We start from the raw sequence: 22,222 nt of genomic DNA on the forward strand, positions 1-22,222 counted from the left end.
GTCCAGACTGGACTATTGGCTTCTGTCGGAGGCTATATGTCCTTATGTGGTCGATGTTCAACATTTAGCCAGAACTCTGTCTGACCATTCAGCTGTACTTATTGAGTTATAAGTGCCCGACTATGCTAGGCCTCCTTTTTCATGGAGATTACAGCCTTCGTCCCTGACTGATCTGCTATTTAAACAAACTGTGGGTGAAGCCATACATAACTATTTTAAGGATAATGTGGGAATGGTCAAAGACGTGGGAGTGTTGAGGGAGGCCTTCAAGGTCACAATCAGAGGAGTATGTATTGGTGTGCAGGCTGGGGTTTTGAAGGATTTACGGTGCAAAATCGGTAAGCTTGCTGCAGAAATTGTTGAGTTGGAACATGAATATGTCCGAAGCCCCGCCCCTGAGCATCTCTCTATGATTCGCGAGCTTGTTACAGAGCATAACGAAACGGTAGACCAGGAAATGTTACATAGATCCCGTCAAAGCACTGGTCGGTATTATGGTGAGAGTGGACATCCTAGCCGATCGTTAGCTCACATCACCGAACTGCTGGACGGGGAGAGAGTGACAAAGTATGACACCTTGGGGATAAGTAGGGTGGTACTGGACTTTTATTCACATCTGTATAGTAAGCGTGACTCGTCCCATGCCGCAAACATAAATGAGTACTTAGAGGCCGAAGCTCTGGTTTGGTTGTCCTCGGGATAACGCGAATATATCACACATCCCTTTACTGTAGAAGATGTAAAGTTGGCTACAATGTTCCTCTCCTCCTGTAAAGCGGCGGGATTGGACGGACTCCCCAGTGAGTTCTGTAAGGCAAATGTTGACGAGCTTGCCCCTTGGCTGTTAGAGGTCTTTGCGGAGGCATATGACTCCTGCGCTTTGCCTAAATCTCTCATGGAGTCTCCCCTGGTGCTTCTTTTGAAGCCAGACAAGGCTGCAAACACCTGTGATTCCTACCGACCTCTCTCTATCATAAACATAGATGCCAAAACCTTGGCTAAGATGATAGCTACCAGACACCAGCCAGATTCCAGCCATTGAGCTTGAATCTCGTGCTTCCGGATGAGTCGGGGTTTGTGCCCTCTCGCTCCATGTCGCATAATCTATGTACTGTTTTTCTACACTACATTACTTCGAGCAAGATTTTCAGGCAGTGGCGGTCCTTTTAGACGCCGCCAAGGTGTTCGATTCGCTTCAGTGGGACTATATGTTCGCCATTCTGTTACGAATGGGCCTACCGCTGTTGTTTCTAAAATGGATATATCTATTGTATAATGCGCTGATGGCTCGGACACGTGTTATTGGTTGGGTATCGGATACCATCTCTATCCACTGCGGCACGCAACAGGGGTGCCCCTGTCGCCCGAGCTGTTTGCGTTGGCTCTCATGGCACTTGCTTGTTAGCTGCCTCAGTGTCATGGGGGGGGCAGTGTTGCGATTTCGACAGCGACCCCTAGTCGTGTCGCTGTATGCAGATAATATGCTTCTTTACATTCTGGACCCTGCTATACATCTATCGTAATTATTGCGTGAATATATTACATTTGGAAGATATTCTGGTCTGGGCATTAACTGGGCAAAATCCACTGTGTTTCCTCTCACGGCATGCACTAGGGAGACAGCTCTCGAATTTCCCCTGCGGTGGTTGACTGACCCCGTGGAGTATTTGGAAATGTGGCTGCACAGAGACCCGAGGTTGTGATCACTGCAAATTATGGTTGTGCGGTCTACGCGATCACGGAACGGGTCGAGCGCTGGGCTAAACTCCCCCTTTCTCTCGCCGATCGCATCGCAGTCAGAAAAATGACCTTCTCTTGCCCAAGCTGCTTTATTTGTTTGGCAACATTCCCATTCGCCTGAATGTTGCGTTATTTAATACGCTGCAGTCGATCATGCTGACATTTGTGTGGGGAGGCAAGAAGCCCTGCTGCAGCTGGAGTGTGCTGGTCCAGCCATTTGAACGAGGTGGATTCGAAGCCCCTGATTTGAGGCTATATTATTTATGTGTGCAGGCACAGTATGCTCACTTTTGGTATTTTCCTCAGAAATTTAAGCCACATACAGCTATTGAGGCGGATTTGGTGCTTTCGATGTCTCTGACTGCGGCGGCCCTGTCTGGTGGAGCAGATGGCTCATGCGGGTAGATCAGCCCAGTGCCCTGCACAGCCTGGGCATGGAAAACTCTAGCTAAAAGGGTGAATCTGGAATATTTATATGCCCCAATGCTCCCCCTCGCTGCTTATCTGGGTATATTGGCGGCTCAGGAGCCTGCGGCCCTGAAGGCGCTTAGTGATTAGACATTTGGGTGACTTGTATGACCAGGGTCGCTTCCGCTCGCTGTCGGACATCCATGGAAAGCGACATACCGGACTGATGCTGCGTTTCACGTATGTGCGGGTGCGATAGGCGATTCGTGCTGTATACCCAGCATATCCGGAGGAGCTGCGCCCTTTGTTGGTACTGCAGGCGGTGCTGGCTAGCGCGGAAACGTAGAAGTCTTATTACCAAGTTATATAATGCATCCCTAAGAGAAACTGAACTCAACAACTCCCCTTCCTACAATAAATGGAAAACAATCATGGGCAACGCTTTTTCCCTGCACTCCTAGATACTCTGTTGTAAATTAACTGGGCGTCTGATGGTAAACTGTAACCTTTGCATGATCCATTTCAAATACATACACCAGCTTTACTATACACCGATACAGCTGTGAAGGTTTGGGTTGCGCGAAAATGCAAATTATGTGCGCTGTGGGCAGACAGATGCGGATTATATGCATCTAGCATGAGTTGCATAGGAGTGCACAACTTCTGGATGAAGGTCAAACGCATACTTACAACTGTAGTCATGGAAACTGTTGAGTGTGTACCGGAGGTGTGTCTGTTGGGATGGTACAGAAGATTAAGCCCGGCAATAGACGGCTCGTGGCCCTCTCTACTTTGTTTGCTAAATGGGCCCTTACACAATGTTGGGGAGCAAAAACTGTTCCAAATGTACAGAGGTGGATTTGTGATTTGATATATTGCAAGGATCAGTTGGGTGTATATGCTGAAGAGTTGCCTGAGGCCTCGCACCCAAAGAATTTCTGGGCTCCCCTGACGGGGTATCTCCTTGGGAATCCTGACTTGCAGTGAGGCATTGTGTAACCTAGGCTGTCAGGTATGCTAGGGCTATTAGACTAGGAGGAGATACATGATTTCTTTCAACGATGCGTTGTCAGAAGATGTAGAATTCTATGCAACCATGCCTGAGATCTGGGCTAAGTTGGGTGGTGGGTTGATTGTTGGAGTCCAATGTTTGGCTTAAGTTGTGATTCCAAGGAAAAATGTCAGCTTGTATTACACTACTATAGTCAATGCCTTGACTCCCCTGTGTTCGGGGTGATGTATGATCTCTATTTACAAGCTGTTTCATAAACATAATAAAAAATCTTTTAAAAGGCTACGGCGCAGATAGGTGAAACCTTTCTTAAACATTACAAGGATCTATCAAGCACGTTACCAGGTTTCCTAAGAAGCAGTTAATGATTGTTTACCGGGGTTGCCAATCCCAGTTTTGGATAAGAAATTCAGTGAAATGTTACTAGCTGATTTCACAAAAGACAAACTAGATTTCGTTTATCAGCTCCCTGCCTAATTGTAAAGCTAGCGGGGAGGACAGTTTTCCCACAGAATAAAAAAAAAAATTCTACAACACTTAGCCCTGAATTTTCAAGACTTGCTAATTATTTATTACACGGGGTGATCCACCAGCAGCCTTTCTTATTGCAGTAGTGGTTAGCATGTTAAACAAGCATTAGAAATGCAATCGGGCTCGGATTTATTTGAGTTTGAGCTAATGGCATTGTAAATGCCAATGTCTTTTTGCCATGTGTTATGGAGTGTGTGCATGTGGTGTCTAGTGGAAGTATGTTGGTTGAATTGTAATTTTACCAATGGTGGCATGCTGTGCTTTATATGAATATGTTTAAAAGTAAAGTGTACCATACTGCAATTGCTTGGTGGAAAAGTGCACTGCCGGCTGGAGGTGTGTGTGCCTGGTGGAAGGGTGCACTGACGGCTGGTGGGTGTGTGCTTGGTAAAAGCGTGCACAGATGGATGATGGTTGTTGGTGTTTGTGCATGGTGAAAGCATTCATTGACGGCTGGGGGTGTGTTGTTGTGTGTGTTGTTTTCTGTGTACTGGTGAGTGTGTGGTGGTGAGTCTGTGGGGGTGAGCCTGGGGAGTGAGTGTGGTGGTGAGTGTGTTGTGTTGAGTGGTGACAAGTGTGTGGTGTTGAGAGACTGAGGTGTGTGGTTTGTGTGTGCGTTATGTGTGTGTGGTGTATGTGTGTGTCTGCACCGCCAATCTGCACCGCCACTCTGCACCGCCAATCTGCACCGCCACTCTGCACCGCCGCACTGCCACTCTGCACCGCCACTCTGCACCGCCGCACTGCCACTCTGCACCGCCACTCTGCGCCGCCGCACTGCCACTCTGCACATCCTCTGGCAAACTAAAAAGGTGAATTGGAGCCTTCGGGTACGGGGGGGGGCAAGTAATAGGACCTCGGTGGATTTTTGCAGTCATTCGTGGAGTAAACTGGCATTACCCCTTTTCCGGATATCTTAAATACCATGGAAATTGTAGGGTGGAACTCCCCCCCAAAAACGAAGGAACGATGGTCCACGTAAACAGGGTGGGAAACAAGGAAAAAAAACAGCAAAATGTAGATGATGGTGTGTACTTCAAGTGCTTCTCTGGAAGTAAGGAAAACAAGCTCGCTCTCGCCCCTGCAGACCAAGGCAAAGGCCAGACCCCTTCATCTTAGCAACTGAGCAGCATACACTTGAACTTGTTCATGGGGAGGAGCATAGACACCCCTACGGGGACGTGGGTAAAAAGATGGGTAGCTGTGCTGTCTGGGCCCGTGTCCAATCGCCACAGGCGAAGAGCACAACCCCTCGTGGTTTAGGGGCTTACTGTCAAACCAGCTGGCTCAAATGCAATCCCGAGGTGCCTACCTTGGGCACAAGGCTGTTCAAATCACTAGGCCCATGTGCCGCCATTCCTCGGGCAGACATGTGCAATGCTTTGAAACTGGCAACATGGCAATGCGAGTCACTACAATCAGCAGCAGTATTCTCAGGCTTGGTGCTAGATCGGGCACATTCTGCTGGGCTTCCACTCAGCCGAAGAGAAATCACGCTGACGCTTGCAGGGTCGGAGAATCGTCATAATCACGATAAGACTGTTCAAAACACTTCCATCAAATTTGACAGTTTATCATATTCAAAAATAGTGGTGAGGGGCGGGGTGAACGACACTAGTCACACTACCATACATTTGATGAGTTACTTATGCAGCTGTTTTTAGGCCCTCCTTCCCAATACATTGTCTAAGTAATGAACTGCCATATTGTAACCCACGCACCCCCCATCCACCCCAAGAGTCCTTATGGCACGTTGGTGTGTGCATATACCAATAATAAAGGCAAACGCAAAGACACTTGAGGGAATATTTGAGAGTCCGATACACAAGCCGATCGGGTTGAACGGACATGAAATTCCATTGTATAGCAGCGTGCTCGGGCAGGTTGTACCTCGCTTCACAGTGCTTTGCTAAATAAAAGCCTTACACATTTAGTTGGACAGGCACTTATTACAATATAAGGGGGCATTTCAAAAATGGTTTCTACGGGGAAGCCGCGTGGGCAAATAGCCTAATGTTAATGGGTTGTGCACCCGCTAATCTAACTTTTGAAACAGGACGGATAAAGGAGCTGCATCAGATCTCCCGAGCGGCAGGATCCCCTCTGTACCCGGGATGGTTAGCGCTTCCCACGCAGACAATGTTTTAAGAAGCCCTGGAGGAGCCTCGAAGAGGAGGAGGGGGGGGGGCAGACCTCGAGGCTCATATCCCTCTATGGAGAGAGGGTCAGTGAAGTGCAAAGGTTCCTCATGAATACTTGCCGTGCATAAAAATAGACAAATCCATCTGCTAGAGGGTGGAGACCGCAACAGCCAATAAGCATAGGGGGAGGTTGCCAGGTGACCGACATTTTTTTTTTATCTCGCCGATTCAAGGTGATTTTACCAAGGATCCCAATCCCGTGGGCACAGAAGGGGGTTGTACTGGAACAATAGGGACGGGTATATTAATCCCCGAAACTCATTAGGGGGGCCGTGTCGAGAAGCGAAAGGTATCACTGGAGATTATGAAACATCGCCACTCATCATTTTACGAAGGGCAATTCACACCCCCTGCCAAAAATATTGACAAGTAAATATGCAGAGTTCGAATACAAAAATTACACAGGTTTCTCAACACTTGCAATACGGGACCGAGGGTGCAATGCGAACATGGACAAAACGTTGAGAAGCCGAGATTAGAACCCAGAGCAGACACTCGCCGGCGGTCCGACACCCACACAGACTTATTCCGTGAATAGGTGGTACAGCTTAACTGGCAGCACCCATGCGGCGACGGGCCTTTGAAGTCCAACACGGATACAAGCGGACATTGCAAACTTGACGGAACTGACAAGATCTGTGTATGGCCTGACAAAAATAACGCAAAAAGTAACCTGGATTGTCGGATGTGAAATAAAAAAAAAAAAAGCATTCGGGCACTTCGATTAAATGAACGCAAGTCTCCAAGCACTCAAATATCACACCTTGGCTGCCGCATCCCTAGCTACCAACTGTGCGAAACCTTCCTTTGCACGTCACGGTGTGTTTACCATATTGTCACCAGGGTCTCCTCGGAAAATAAATAGCGTTCTACTTTGAGACACGTCCTTTCTGTTGCGGTGAGTGTACACGCGTACTTTGAGGATTTCATCGAATACTACATTCAACCGCAAATGCATGCGGGTTTATGCAAGCCGCTCCGAATGAATGGCAACCAAATCTGTAGGCTGGCGTACCTACGAGACACTCTTGTTCTTTAACTAATGAAGCCCTTTCCCGGCCTGGCATGGAGCAGCTGCGCGCTGAGCGCTGCTGAATGGTGAACGCGCCCGGCCATCTGGATTCACTTAAGGAGGCACCCTGACAGCTCCTAATTATAATTAATGTACTTCTTTGCGCGAGCACGAACGAAATATGCCCAAAATGGCGGAACAAAACTACATTTACCCTATCACTTCAAGCCTATTAAAACGAAAACACAAGGAAGACGAATCACTGGCCAGATGACAGAAAACGCTAAGGAATGTGTGGAATTCCTCTCTCCAAGGCCCTAAGGATACTTCTTCTTTTTTTTCTTATAACATTAGGATCTCGAAACTCCTCCCCCACTTACAGTGGGGAGGAGTCCGAGCCCTAAAAAGGATAAAGACAGTGACAATGTGAACTCCTACAAACCTATAAGTCCTTTAAATACGGACTATAAAATTTTTACTAAACTTCTCGCCAATAGAGTAAATAAAATGGTGGTCTCGCTTATAGGAATAGATCAGAGTGGATTTATAGCGGGGAGACAGCTTCATACTAATACAATTTTTTTATTAGAAGCACTTTTTTTACACAAACAAGATTAAGGCCCAGGTCTGGGTTTTAGATGCCGAAAAAGCATTCGACCTGGTCTCTTCGAGTTGTCTGTTTTCAATTTTAGAAAAAATCGGCTTCCCAAATGAGTTTATATTTTTACTAAAGCAGCTCTATAGGAATTATCACGTGCAAATTTTAATCAATTGGGTAAATATAGGGACATGTCAAGTAAATAGAGGCACCAGACAGGGCTGTCCCCTATCCCCGATTTTATTTGCACTATTTATAGAGCCATTAGCAATTGCAATCAGGAAAAAAGGGCTCATATGGTCCCTGTTCAAGGGATGCCAAATATAAAGCTTTATGCTGACGACATTGTTCTTTTTTTGGACTCGAAAACAGACGCCCAACTGGAAATCTTGAAGTTATTCTCAGACTTTCATGAGATAGGAGGTTATAAAATTAATAAAACCAAAACAGAAATCATACTACGTAACTTTTGCGTTAATTCCCTATTACCAGAATTTAGACAGGCATACAATACTCGCCCAAAGAGATACCTGGGGATCTATGTGACAGAGAGAGTAGAAGACTTATTCCACTTAAACTATACATCGCTGTTGAAAAAGGTGAAATCCCAGCTAGCACAATGGAACCAGCTCCCACTTTCAATATTAGGACTAGTTGATCTAATTCGAATGTCTATTCTTGCACTATTTCATTTCCTTTTTAGCGCAACCTCATGAGTATTACAAACCTCCTATTTTAAAGAGATAGACAGTATGTTCTCTTTCTTTTTTCTGGTCAAATAAGATACCAAGACCTGCACTCAGCACTTTAGGTCATCCTGTTGCAGAGGGAGGACTGTCTCTTCCAAACATTAGAAATTACTATTATGCGACATTTGAACATTATAGTTTTAGATTTTTCTATTTAGATCCTCAAGAGGCAGATATTTTTTTTAGGAAAAAGATGTTAAGGGAATACATCGTTGACCCTTCAAGAGTTACTAAGTACCCCAAGAAAGTGCGTCATAAGACCATTCAATGGATATTAAAGCAAAAATCTCAACTTCTAGCTTACTACTGCATTGTAAGAGTTAACAACTCGACTAGGATTCCCAATATTTATATACGGGGAAAGATGCCTGCTAGAGACCAGCATTTTAAGGCTTTGGGAAGAAAATTAGTATGTTCAAATCCAGGACTTTTTCAAAGTTAATTGCTGGAAATCGTGGTTAGAGATGGAAATGGGGCTCCAACACAATCTTAAACTGGTCATTCAGTAGACTAAAACCTATGTTGGCGAAATTAGATAAGGAAAATCTAACCTACAAAACTCGCATAAGTGAAGCTCTAAATTCCCCGATACAAAGGAAGATCAGCACCTGGGTTAAGATCTTTGAGGAGAACAAATCTCTTTCACTATATGAAAAGGCCAGAGATAGATGGAAGAAAAGTGAGGATATGCAGGTCTCTAAATCAACCTGAAATAGAATTAATATGTTTAATGCAGTGATATTTAGAGGTGCGAATTTTAAACGCATGCAATATTACTCAAAATGGTTGATTTATAGGACACACAGTTTCCTCCATAAGATATACCCACAAAATGAAAATTAATTCTTCTGCTGCGCAAAGGAGGGTGGAGGCACCCGGAAGCATATCATTTAGGAGTGTCCTAAATTCGCAGTTTATGGAAGGAAATTGAGATATATCTCAGATTCATATGGGATCCCTTAATCCTAATTGATGAATCTACTGCAGTTCTGGGTTGCTCACCTGCTATCTCTACACACGAAGAATACCTTTTTATTGCAGCATTAATAGCAAGATCTTTAATTGGACAGCTTTGGAGAATGGAAAAGGTACCTACCTTCCATGCATGGAGAGCAAAAGTACGTAAATTCCAACAATTAGAAAAAAATATGCGATAAGATCAAGTGCAATAAGTAAGTACGAGAAATATTGGAGTTTATTTGAGATATAGGATAGGGATCTGGATCTAACGATAATCCAATATTATCAACTGGAAGATAAGGAGGAACTATGTGGGAACCGAATTGTTTATAAAAAGGAATGGGGTTTTTTGTTTACCTGTTAACACACACTTTGCACTTTTCTCTATCACAATTCTTAACCAACTGATATAATCCTAACGAATTTAGGTCATATCTGTCAGGCAGAGAAATTTTTGATTTATTCCGTTTTACTTATTGGTTGCATAAAAGCTGCGCTTTATTAACATATTTCAACCTATGCTACATCTGGTATAGAGCGATAGAGCAGAGGGAGGGTTACTTTTGTGATATATAGCACTTTTTACGCTATCTTAAGATGATCTTTCCAGTGCCTCACCTAAATGCATCGATTCTACTGTTGAATATTTTGGAACATATTTGATAATATTTAGCATTTTGCACTTTAACTTAAGATGATGTATTGTTGAATTTTCTGGAACACATATTCATATTTGAGAACATTTAGCACTTTGCGCTTTAACTCAAGATGATTTTTTGTTTTTGTAATACTCTAGAACATGTATTTACGCACAACTGTATTGTATGTTTATAATTCCTATGAACTATCAATTAAAAGAAATACAAAAGAAAAAAAGAATTGTGCCTGCATGCCCACCTCTCTTGGAAACTGTAGCGCCTCCTGCCACTTGCCATCCTCCAAATTTCCCACTTCCATCTGCCATTTCTCCAGCAGAAATGTAAAATCCCCCTGTGAGTTATTCATGAGGGTCTTATAAGTTAGTGAGATTTCTTTGTCTGTCATATGGTCATCAAGGAGTCATCGCTTGAGGGGAGACTCCTCCATGGTGTCCTCCTCGGGTTCAATCCTTCACCTCGGGCATGTCTCAATTGGTAGTATTTAAAAAGTTGGGATGGTGCCATATTGTATTCTCCTCTAAATTTGAGAATGGCAATATACTGTTCCATTCCATATATCTTGGAGTGTGGAGAGGCCGATAAAGTCCCACCCTCTAAAGCCTTGCAGGGTTGGCTTTGCCCCTAATTTCATGCCCAACCATAATGGAGTTTTGGGAGTCAATATCTAACCCAGCCCATTTCCTTCAGATGGGTAGTCCATATCCTACATACCATCTTGGTCACTTCTTGGGCATCAGGGCTGATTTTGCCGCCATAGAGGACATGAAGATATCCTTTAACACTGAGGGAACCTCAATCATGTCAATCGGCCGGGTCCACCAGTGTTGCAAATGTCCACTCATTCACAATACTCACCTTAGCGGCTTTGTAAAATTTGCAACTGGTAGGGCCACTCTTTCAATTATATGTAGACCATTGGGGGGTGCGGAGTGCCACTCACGGCAGCACATCCAGCCACAGCAGTGTCCTCACACAGCTGCTAATTTTACAGAAGAAGGTCTCCGGCATCTGATGGGGCTGTTCTATAGGACATAAGTGAGTTTAGGTAAGGTAATCATCTTAAACAGCACTGCTTACCCAGCAGGAAGAGTGGAGTGCACTCCAATGCATGTTGTCTATTTCCAGTATATGAAAGAGGGGGCCCGGTTTATTCTCATATTAAGTCAACACAGCCCTAGAGATCCAGAGACCTAGGTACTGGGAATGATCATGTGTCTCCGTAAGAGGCATGAGGAGAGATTCTCAAACTTCTCCCAAACCACTGGGAACAGAAGTGATTTCTTCCAGTTGATACCCAGTCCTAAGTATTTACCGTATATCATGAAAATCTCCCCCACCTATGCCAGCGACTGCTCTGGTTTCGCAAGTACTGAAAGACATGATCAACTATCTTTCCCTCCCAGGTTTCCCACCACCACCAGCCCCAAACTTGTGCGTTCACTAGACCTGGGTGTACTTCGCATAACTCTGCGAATTGACAAAAAAACTCAGCGGAGTTCTGATGGCTGCGCAGTGTGGCGCAAGCTGTTGTTCTCGCTGATCTTCTTGCTGCTCGGGTAGAAATTTGACCCTAGCAGCAAATTGCGCTTGCCAACTTACTGTTGCCGAGTGTGAGAATGAAAAAAACTCTGCTACGCAGACTGGAGTTTTCTGCACTCCGTGAGCTCTTCGGAGCATGGAGTGCAGAAAACTCAGCGAACATAGTGGAGTTCACAGCCCAAGCCTAGGGTTCAACCAGATCTATTCTGCTAGTACTTAAATTCCAATGCAAATAACATAGGCAAAAAAGGGGTAGCTTTGTCAGGTCCGCCAGATTATAGGGAACTCCTGGGACAGAATTCCATTAACTACCCTTTGCTCGCCATAGAGCAGTCCAATCCAGTGTCTAAATTTGGGCTCAATGCCCTTTTTCCAATATGGTGAAGAGGAAGGGCCATTCCACTGAGTTAAATGCTTTATTTGTGTTGAATGACACCACCACTAGCATAAGCTCTACTTCCTTGGCCGCTGAAATATTGTTGTGAAGATGACAGAGATTGAGCCTAGTCAATCTATGCAACATAAATTAATTCTGGTCTGGATGTAACAGATCCAGGATCGCTTCCCACAAATGAATTGACAGCATCTTGGAGAGTACCATAGCATCCAAGTTGATGAATATTACCGGGGGTATGATTCCCACCATTACAGTGGCTTCCTGGGTCTCAGGATTAGAACTATATTCACCAGATTAGCATCTTGGGGGAGCTCACCTCATCGATGCGCATTCCCATACATCCCATGTAGGTGAGGCGTCACTTTATTAGCTGCTTTCCTAAGAATTCCACCAGTAGCTCATTGGGGCCTGCTGTTTCTAGACTGTAGTAGGGTCAGTGCCTTTTGCACTTCTCCCATATTTAGTTCCTCTTCCAAAGTATGGGCTTTTTGACGATCAAGCGCCCAAAAGGGACAGTCCCGTCCAAAGCTACACGTGTCCTCCACTTCTGGCCGCTTCTTACTTCCATAGAAGTCATTCAAGGAAACTGCCATTATCTCCACAATAGCCTCGGATCCTGTCACTAGACTTCCATCCGGGCCCTTGATTTCCTTTATATGATGTCTGCCCTGGTACTGCTTACTGATACATGGCAACATCTTTCCCGCCTTGTCCCTCACTCCATAAAGATGCTTTGCCTGCATTATATATTCTAATTTCACCTAATCTGTTTCTACAGAGTGGTATTCCTCCATCTTGCTAAGGAAGCGTGCCTTCACCTCAGACGACTGGCATAATGTGTGTTCATCCTCCAAGTAACATAGGTCCCTCTCTCTATACAGCGTTCAGTCCATTTATGTCTGTCTCCCACTTCCCTGGCAATAATCACCTCCCATATAATAGCCTTATACGTCTTCAATACTGTGGCAGCTTCCCATACTGACTTAGCATTTTCCTCAAAATAGTGGATCATGGTTGCCTGCAATCTGGCCACTTCTTTCCCATTTATAAGTCTCCATGTTGCCATTCTCCACTCACTCTGACCCCGCCTACGAGAGGAGACCATCGTCAGAGCAAGTGGAGAGTGGTCAGAAATCCCTCTCATTTTATGATCAGATTTTATGAATCTACGGATGGTTCCTATCCCGAGTGAAGAAAGAGTCAGTGTGGAGGTATGTAACAGGTGCCCTGGAATAAAAAGCATAACACCTATTGGCCCCATGGAGTGCCCTCCAGATAAGCAAGCATGGGGTCGTTCCTAAATGATAAAATCTGCTGTAGCCCCTGAATTGCCTGTGGACCCTGTCAAAGCGCTTAGAGACCTCTGGGTTATAGTGCGCTATATAAATCAAATAAATAAATAAATAAATACATATCCCCCCTATCCTCAGCTTGGAGGAAGTGGTCCAGTTTCCAGAGGCCTTCCCGGTGAGTCTGTCTATGCTGGGCTCTGTCCAGATGATCATCCATCACCATGTTAAAATCACTTCTAACCACTGTGGTAGCCCTGTGCATAGTTTTCCCAAATACATCGGTGTGATTATTTGGAGTCCTGGAGGCACATAAATGTTGACTAAAGCAAGTTGTTCTCCCCTCCCATTCTCCCAGAACTGCCATATAGCACCCTGGCTCAACCATCCACATCTTTTTGCATGAAAGGACAAAGAACTCTTAATTAAGATTGCTACTTCCCTTGCACTAGAGGAATTGCATGTCTGGCTATGAATAGTGTATTTTCCCCAGACCAATGGTGACCTTCTATTTCCCTTCATATATGTCTTCTGCTAGAAGATCACATCCAATGATGTTTCATCATACATGTGATGGTGTGCCATCCATGGATCCCTTTGTCACATCATGGTGTAAATAACCTTCCAAAAGGGAGGGGGGCACATCACAGCAAACCATTAAACAATGAACATTATCCCAACTAATACCCTCCTGACTTCACTGTGCTGCGGTACCTGAACCGGCCACCACCACAATTCACGGTATGTCCGTTGCCCTCGTATATTAGCTAAATAAAACACAAACATCAGGAATCTGTAGGTACAGGTTCCCTATTTCAGGCAGGGGTGGCCATAGCAATGTCATGACCTCCCAGGCAGAAATTAGGTAGGCCAATGTGGACTCCAAAGCTCCCTGGCTCTGTTAAAACATGCCCATTTAAAATTATCTTATCCAATATCATAGGTGTAACTCATGACAGTGGCCCATCCCTCAAGCCATGGTCTTGGAAGCCCCCTTGATCTGTGGAGTCAGCACCCACATCGACCAATAATACCCATCTGTTTGCGAGCTCCGACCATGCAGCCCATTGTAGGTCAGCAACCCCTCTCGATCGTTCGGATTCAGCATGTCCCGCCGTTGGGGTGACCTGCAACAGATTCCTCCTTCATTAACACTGCTGCTGTTCCTGGCAATGTTGAGACTGAGTTGCATGGGTAAAGAAGTGTGTGCATTCCTTGTCAATGGTCCTCAATTTCACCGGGGACAGCAAGGCATAACGGACATCTAGGCTTCTCAAATGTTGTTTTACCCACAAGAAGGACTATCTCTGTCTTTGAACCAGCACTGGATAGATGTTAACGGGATGTCCTCCCACCGTCAATGAGCCATGTGTTCTTTCTATCTGGAGGATTGTGTCTTGATACCAAAAGTTGAACAGTCATACTACTATTGCTCTTAGAGGCCCTCCAGGGGGTGGGGGCCGACCCAGTACTGTGTGGCCACGTTTCACACTTAGCCAATTAGGAGTTTCCCCCCAAGCACCACTGAGGCGAGCCATTCCTCCAAGACGAGGTCCATATTTAGGCCCTATGCCCGTTCCGGGACTGTCACCGAATATTGATACAATGAAAGTGACTCTCAGCATCCTCTACTCTCTTGCAAATGGACCACCTCCAGTAGCAGTCGGTGGTTGGAGTGCTGCTGGGCGGTGACGTGGGGTGGGGGTGAAGGGGCAGGGTGGGGGGTAGTAAACTACGGAATACGGCCAAATGCAGGTAAGTAAAGATATAAATAAATAAAATGAATGTTGTTGCACGCACTGCTAGTGCTTTAATACAGCTGGTCCTATGAATCGCAATTTCAGTCCATTAAGAAATGCAAAACAGACATTTGTATATGTATAAAGGCCAAAAACCTGTCACAATTTGTGATTTCTACCTGGAAGAAATCGCAAATTGTGACAGCAATTTCGTTAATGCAAATATGTTTTTCCAATTTGCTATTCCTAAAGCACATATACAAAGCATTACCTAAATGCGAATTCAGGCCATTTAGGAAATGCTATCACCATTGATTCAAAGTCGATGGTAACCATGTACAAAATTTAAAAAAATTGATTTAAAAATCCATTTTTTAATGTGACATGAATCAAACATATGCCCCAAGGGCATCTATGCAATAACTTGCACTACAAACTTCAGGGACCCTCCAGGGGGGCTTTGAGCCAGGAGGCACCTTTGCGTTTCGATTTCCTATTTGGCCCATAGGTGAGAATGCAATAACATTTTCTAATTGCAATTTCCTAATAGCGATTCCTACGCAATTTCCTATGAGCGATTCCGACTCTATAGGAATCGGTATTAGGAAATCACAAATGTTGTACATACCATTTTGCATTTCCTAAATAGCGATTCGTACGGAGTCGCTATTTAGGAAATGCAAACTAAGAATCTCTTCCATCTGCCCCTTAGTACTTTGTCCCTCATTGGTTTCCCCCCTTTCTCTCAGAACCATGGAGATGTGTCCAAATTAAATGATCATCTTCTCCTCTCTCCCTCTGCACTCTCTGTGGCATAAAGCACAATCTATCTTTAATCCTCATAATGCATAATTTATAAAGCTCTGGCTCTCACACCTCGTATTCATGCTTATGTATTCTTAAAATTTACCACAAACAGCATTGCATACTTTTCTGTGGCAATGTTGGTGCTGTACGGACACATTAAATTTACCACAAAACAGCATTACATCACCTACTGTGGCAAAGTTTGTGCTGTGTGAATAACTTAAATATATTAAAGCAATAAACTAGATGAGGATATCCATTGCAAAACGCACCATTTTTCAACAGCCAACACTAAAGCAATCTAACGTAAGGGATTTAGTAGTACTTCTCCATGTTTTTCTTGAAAATGGTCTTTTAGTTGTCTTGCATAGTATGCGTAAAAAAAACGCAGAATGAAACCTGTGATTTATATTTATGGGGAGGAATACACGCATCCCTGACCTCCTGCTGTCTTTTAAGCCCCGAGCACCAGAAGCAATTTATGGGAGTCATTCTAAATAAACATTAGGCAGTCAAGGCCACAAACTGACAAGGAGGAAAATCAACAGCTGGAGAAATCAGGTAGTGGATCAATAAAACAGATTATGGCTCACAAGCTAGTGCGGGGCACTCGAAAGTAAATGCAGTTTACACTTCATCTGACAGGGCTCTTTCAACTAAAAAAAAATTACTGTACAAACATAACAGAAGCATCTGAGTAGACAGTGGGCGATGTTGCGTATCTGTAAATAGTAACCTTTTGCCTCTGAGAAAAAGGTGTCGACGCCTCTGTGTGTTAGATATTTTTTATAACGGGCACACGCGATCTAGAGTTATTCACCACAGATGCAAAAAATATTTGTTAATGTATTCCATTTATGTTGTCAATTTTGATTGCAATACAGTTCTGTAAACATTACTTTTACTAGGATGTTAATCTCAGTTTTTAGGATAGGTAATCAAAATAGGTTTATCTCCTATCTCACAATCTTATCAGCTCTTCTCTAGACTATTGTTATCTTGTCTGTTTCAAGGGTGTATGTAGAACCTACATCCTGAAACTGTCAGGATACTAATTCGCGGCGCACCTTCAGCTTTGCTCCCATGGAGTTAGATAGATGTTTGGCTGCTTCCCCAGTTTATGAAGTCATGGTAATTCCGACAGAGTCTGTATAGTGCGGCCTGGGCAGAATTTAAATTACGCCAGAGTAATAGGAGTAATTTAGGTAATTCTGCGTTACTCTTTGATGCAGAATTACCAATAATAACATAGTTACCCCTGCTCACGTAATTAAGAGACATTTGAGGTAATTCTACAGCAAGAGCACTTTAGGAAGTGTAAGCACACGCTCGCACTCGCTATTCATGTTCTACTTTATTTAGTGCTATTTTTTACCGCAAAATGCATACTGGTGTCTATTTTGGACACAAAGGGGCATTTTTGTTCTAGGGTATAGTGCTAAATGTAGACTTACTCTTCTCATGAAATTGTGCATAGTCTCACTGAATTCTCAATCAATTCCACCTGTTGGGGCTCCCTCATGGTAATAATTACGAATGAATTAAATATTTGGGCAAATTTCAAGACATGCGAAATGTGCATTTTGTTGTGTGCCTGCGGAGCGGAATCAGGTTTGGCCAATTGCACCACAGGTGAAAATAAAGAAAAGTCAAAGCGGTTGCTTTTAGGAGCAATGCAAAGGACTGGCTAGGTATAATTGTAGTGACATCGCTCTAAAAGGCAACTTCCCCAGATGGAAGCCTGTGTGTTGGGCCTGCCTGGAGGCTCCTCCTGGTGCTCTATTAGGCAGGCACCAAGTCCAGGTGCTAATGGTGAAAATCTTACTTTGACGCTCAGTCAGGGGCAGGACAGTGTGATTTAACATACTGCAGTAGGCATTAGGGTAATTATAATGTCTGGCCAGATACAGTGCTGGATGGCACCAAATATTCCTTAATCCGTGCTTTCTACACAGCGCAGAATAAGGAAATCTTGTACTGCAGAACATTTTGCTTTTTTTCGGTTTATTAAATTAAACTAGTGCTATTACATAATTTGCACTATTTACACTAACTTCTGAGAATGGGCCTGTTCTGTTTCTATGATTTTGCCTATGTTATTTGCAGTGTTCTATTAATCCTAATTTTTTGTGGAGAGCCTGTTGGTGGTCTTCAGTTATTGGAGCAAATGAGACAATGTATGGTGGGTGCAGCTGTGAAGCAAACATAATGGCATCTGATTAGGCGTCTTGTGTAATTGAAAAAGTGACAAAATGCATGACACAGATAGATTAAAACATATTATCGAGAACTATCCAAATAATCACCAAACTAAAAAGCTACATTTCATGCAAATATATATGTTATGCAGAGTCAATCGACATTCATCAAAACAGTATATAAAAAGGGCGGAGCTTGAATTCAAGGAGTATGACAGCTTTTCCTTGATGCTCCGCTTAGAGTGCCCATGCCTGCCTTTTTATTAGGGAAGCTTTTATCTATCCTAGTGTGATAATTCTACATCCTGAGTATTGTGGACAGCAGTTGCCTATTGTCCATGGATGAATGCTGGATACAATGCTTTCATTATGGAGAATTTGCCAATGCTTAAGTGAAAGTCCCAGTCTGACTGTTTGTTTGACTGTGCCCTACTAGCAAGGCCACTGCGATGCAGCCGTGAAGTCCACACCGGCTAAGTCGCAGGTGAACTGTTAAAGTGAAGACCAGTCACTTCAGAAACGACTCAGTTTTGTGCTGTGAGCGTCGATTTGACTCCCTACACGCCCGTGCAGCAAAAGAAGAAGCAGCCGACCAGATTACTGGACTCAAGGTGACAATAGCAACCTACTTGCCAGCTCCATTCTAGTCTGAACTCCACAAGATCTTTGTGGCTATGTACACCCAGCTGTGAGGCGGTGGACGCATAGAAAACTAAAGCCCTCTTTCTTCTCATGAGATTGTAAGGGACACCACTAACTCCTTACAACCATACCTAAACCAATGCTGATGTGTACTCAAGCCTTCTGGGTCTTTCTTGAGAAACACTGTCTTTGAACCTTAAGGCTTAAACACTGTCCCTTGCATGAAAACCACTGTTAAGTTACAAGTGGAAAATGCAAGCCTCAAGGCACTTGAAAATATAGATGGGGACGCTAACAATAGACTCACACTCTTTGTAATGAGACTTTTAAATCAGAGGCTTACAGCAATGCTCTTTGCACTGATACCAGGCAGTAGGGGCGCTTGCTTCATAGAAAGCACTGAGTATGGCAAATTTAGAGCATCCCATATTAAATCAGTATGCTTTTAGTTTTGTGATTAAATGACTGATTCCTTACTTGAAGTTTATTAAAGTTGTATTTGACCCATCAACATGTATTTCATATACAACACATATAGTCACATCTATACAGAGACTAGGCATTTCCTTAGACACCTGGGGCCTCATTATGATGTTGGTCAGATTGCAACTGACAGGCCGTCGGTTGCGGTCCGACCGACATCTGGTGCCGCAGTCCAGCCGCTGCATTATGAGACGCTGCAGTTGGAGGCAGAGGGCGGAGGGACCAAATGACGCTTCTGACAGGCTCAAGAATTCCCTACGACCATTGGTCGAAATGTAATACCCTACAATAGGGCAATACCTGTTCAGGCACTGCCATAGGGATTATGATGTCCCTTTAATAGAGCCTTTCAATGACGGTCTGACCCCCATTGAACGGCTGTCAACAACAGAATTAAGGGGTCCCTAGTAGGGCCCCAATCACTCTGGGGCCTCCTCTGTGAAGCCTTGGGGACTCCTTTGGTGCCCCCCAAACATCCATACCCCGTGTGGCAGGCACCACATGGGGCCTGTCACACGGTGCATGGATGTTTGCAAACATCCATTTTCCAATGCGGCTTGTGCTGCTGCCCTTTTCCGGACGAACCACAAGCCGCAATGGAAAAATTGATGTTTCTGACCGCCTCACGGCAATCTCATCATAATTTGTTGGATGGAACTGCCGACTATTAATCGGTTGGTTTCGCTTCCAAGACGATGTCGGTTTGACGCGTATCGGACCGCCATTGTAAAGGGGGGCCTGGGGTCTATCAAATTTCTCTAGGCCAGGTAGCGACAGGACCCAAGTCTCCATTTGATTTCGCCATCAAATTCCTCTTGACAGCATGATTTTTAAATTAACAGCTCCTTATGATTTAGCTACAAAACGCAAGATGCAGTGTCCATACAGTAATTTTCATGTTTCCCCATTTGTTTCTATATTGTTGATTGTTTTGGTGGGAACTGTAGGCTATCACAGCTATTTGAGGTTCCACCCAGATAAAGTGCATTTGCCCCTTTAAGGTTATCCCCTTATTTTCCTCCTGCTCTTTATAGTAACAATCCAGATCTCCACACAGAGCACCCTTTAACTTGCCTTGTCCTCGAGTGGAACCCTAAACGAATCATGTACAAATCACATCATCATCCTCATTTGCAAAGGCATATAACCTGCTACATCCTTATCTGTTCTAATGAAGAAGAACAACAACCATACTTAGGAAACTATCCCTGACCCTGCAGAAAACACATTCACCAGCCTCTAAAATAAATGCTGTCTCCTCATGCCAAATGCAGAATGCACAGATGTCTCTATCTTGCCCATTAATGTTAGTTGCTGAACACATTATATTAAACGAAAAGGTATTCCTTGCCTAGACATAACATTAGTTCAATAACACATCTCTACACACAGTACACGCGGCGATCTAGGCTGCGGATGTGTGTTGTTGTGGATGCTGCTGTGAACCTCTAATCTTGCTGTTGATTTTAATAGCACGCCTTATAAAGCTTTTTAAAACTGTAACTTGCACACTATTGTTTGATTTCGCTGCTGATTTAATAGCACGCCTGACAAGCATTTTAAAATTTGTAATTTGCACTTTGTTTGGGAAACTACTCCAAGTCACTCCTACCTGCACTTTCTTTCCCTCGTGGCCCCGTTCCGCCCCGGCTTGTGCCGTTTGTGCGGAGGGTCAGTTCGAGGAGCGTCACTTCCTGCTAGTGACACCACTTCCGCCCTGCACGAAATCTTCGCAGGTTAGCGGTCTAGTGCTGCCGAGCCTACCGAGTACTTAATTCCCGCTTCCAGCTCCCAGCCCCATTGACAACCACGGCGATCTAGGCTGCGGATGTGTGTTGTTGTGGATGCTGCTGTGAACCTCTAATCTTGCTGTTGATTTTAATAGCACGCCTTATAAAGCTTTTTAAAACTGTAACTTGCACACTATTGTTTGATTTCGCTGCTGATTTAATAGCACGCCTGACAAGCATTTTAAAATTTGTAATTTGCACTTTGTTTGGGAAACTACTCCAAGTCACTCCTACCTGCACTTTCTTTCCCTCGTGGCCCCGTTCCGCCCCGGCTTGTGCCGTTTGTGCGGAGGGTCAGTTCGAGGAGCGTCACTTCCTGCTAGTGACACCACTTCCGCCCTGCACGGAATCTTCGCAGGTTAGCGGTCTAGTGCTCCCTCTCCTTTGGTACTTAATGGCGGTCTGGAGGAAGCGCAGCGGACGAGCGCAGTGGGAGCGCCGACTTCGCGCCGAAGTCGCGCACAAGTCAAGCCCGTATGCGCCCGTCCGCGGCCGACCGGGCCCAGGGCCCTGTCGTAATGCCCAATGTCTTTCTTATTCTTCCACCGACCTGTTAAGACTTAAAACCTTAGGGCCTATTCCCGCCCGTACTGTTAGAGCGGCTGAGGAATGCGGCATCTTTGTTCCCTCTGATATCCCCGCTCTTGATTCTTCTCACGACCCTCCCCAGGCCCCCTCCGTAGCACTATCGCCGATCTCTGCCTCACTACTCATCAACTACCTTAACACCCGCTCCCTCATCCGCCACCAGCTCGAGATATTTCAACTGTTGCATCAGAGCGCCATCGATATCCTTCTTTTAACCGAAACCTGGATCACCGAGGACTCAGTTCCTGATGTCCTCGCTGCAATCCCCACGGGATACTATATTATGCAAGCCAACCGCCCCGTTGGGAAAACGGGCGGCGGGGTGGCGGCTATCATCCGCTCCCAACACAAATTTTCAGAGATCACCGTGACATCCATTCCCAAGACTGAATGCTTAGCCCTTAAATTCTCTTCAGATAAGTCATCTTTCATTTGTGTTATTGTTTATAGGCCCCCTGAATACATGCCTCTTTTCCCTCAGCTATTCAGCGATTCTATTGCCCAACTCGCGATCAATCATGCCAATATCCTGGTTATTGGTGACTTTAATTATTGGCCGTCCGCTGTTCATGAAAGTCAATCCTCCTCAGAATTCTCCGACCTTCTAACTAGTATGAATTTCTCCCAGCATATTCATACCCCTACACACTATAAAGGCCATATCCTCGACCAAGTCTGGACGTCCAACCTCGACATCTCCCCTCCCGCTGTTCTCCGCTGTCCTTGGTCCGATCACAGCGTAATCTCCTTTCAATTACATCTTCATATTTCATGCCCTCCTCCCCTTGTTAAGAATCTCCTCGCTCGCAACTGGAAAAGAGCAAATCTGCCCGACTTCTACGACACACTGGTTTCCACTGCACCCTTGCCATCGAGTTCG

The sequence above is a fragment of the Lissotriton helveticus genome, chromosome 2_1 (assembly GCF_964261635.1).
Source record: "Lissotriton helveticus chromosome 2_1, aLisHel1.1, whole genome shotgun sequence".
NCBI lineage: Eukaryota > Metazoa > Chordata > Amphibia > Caudata > Salamandridae > Lissotriton > Lissotriton helveticus.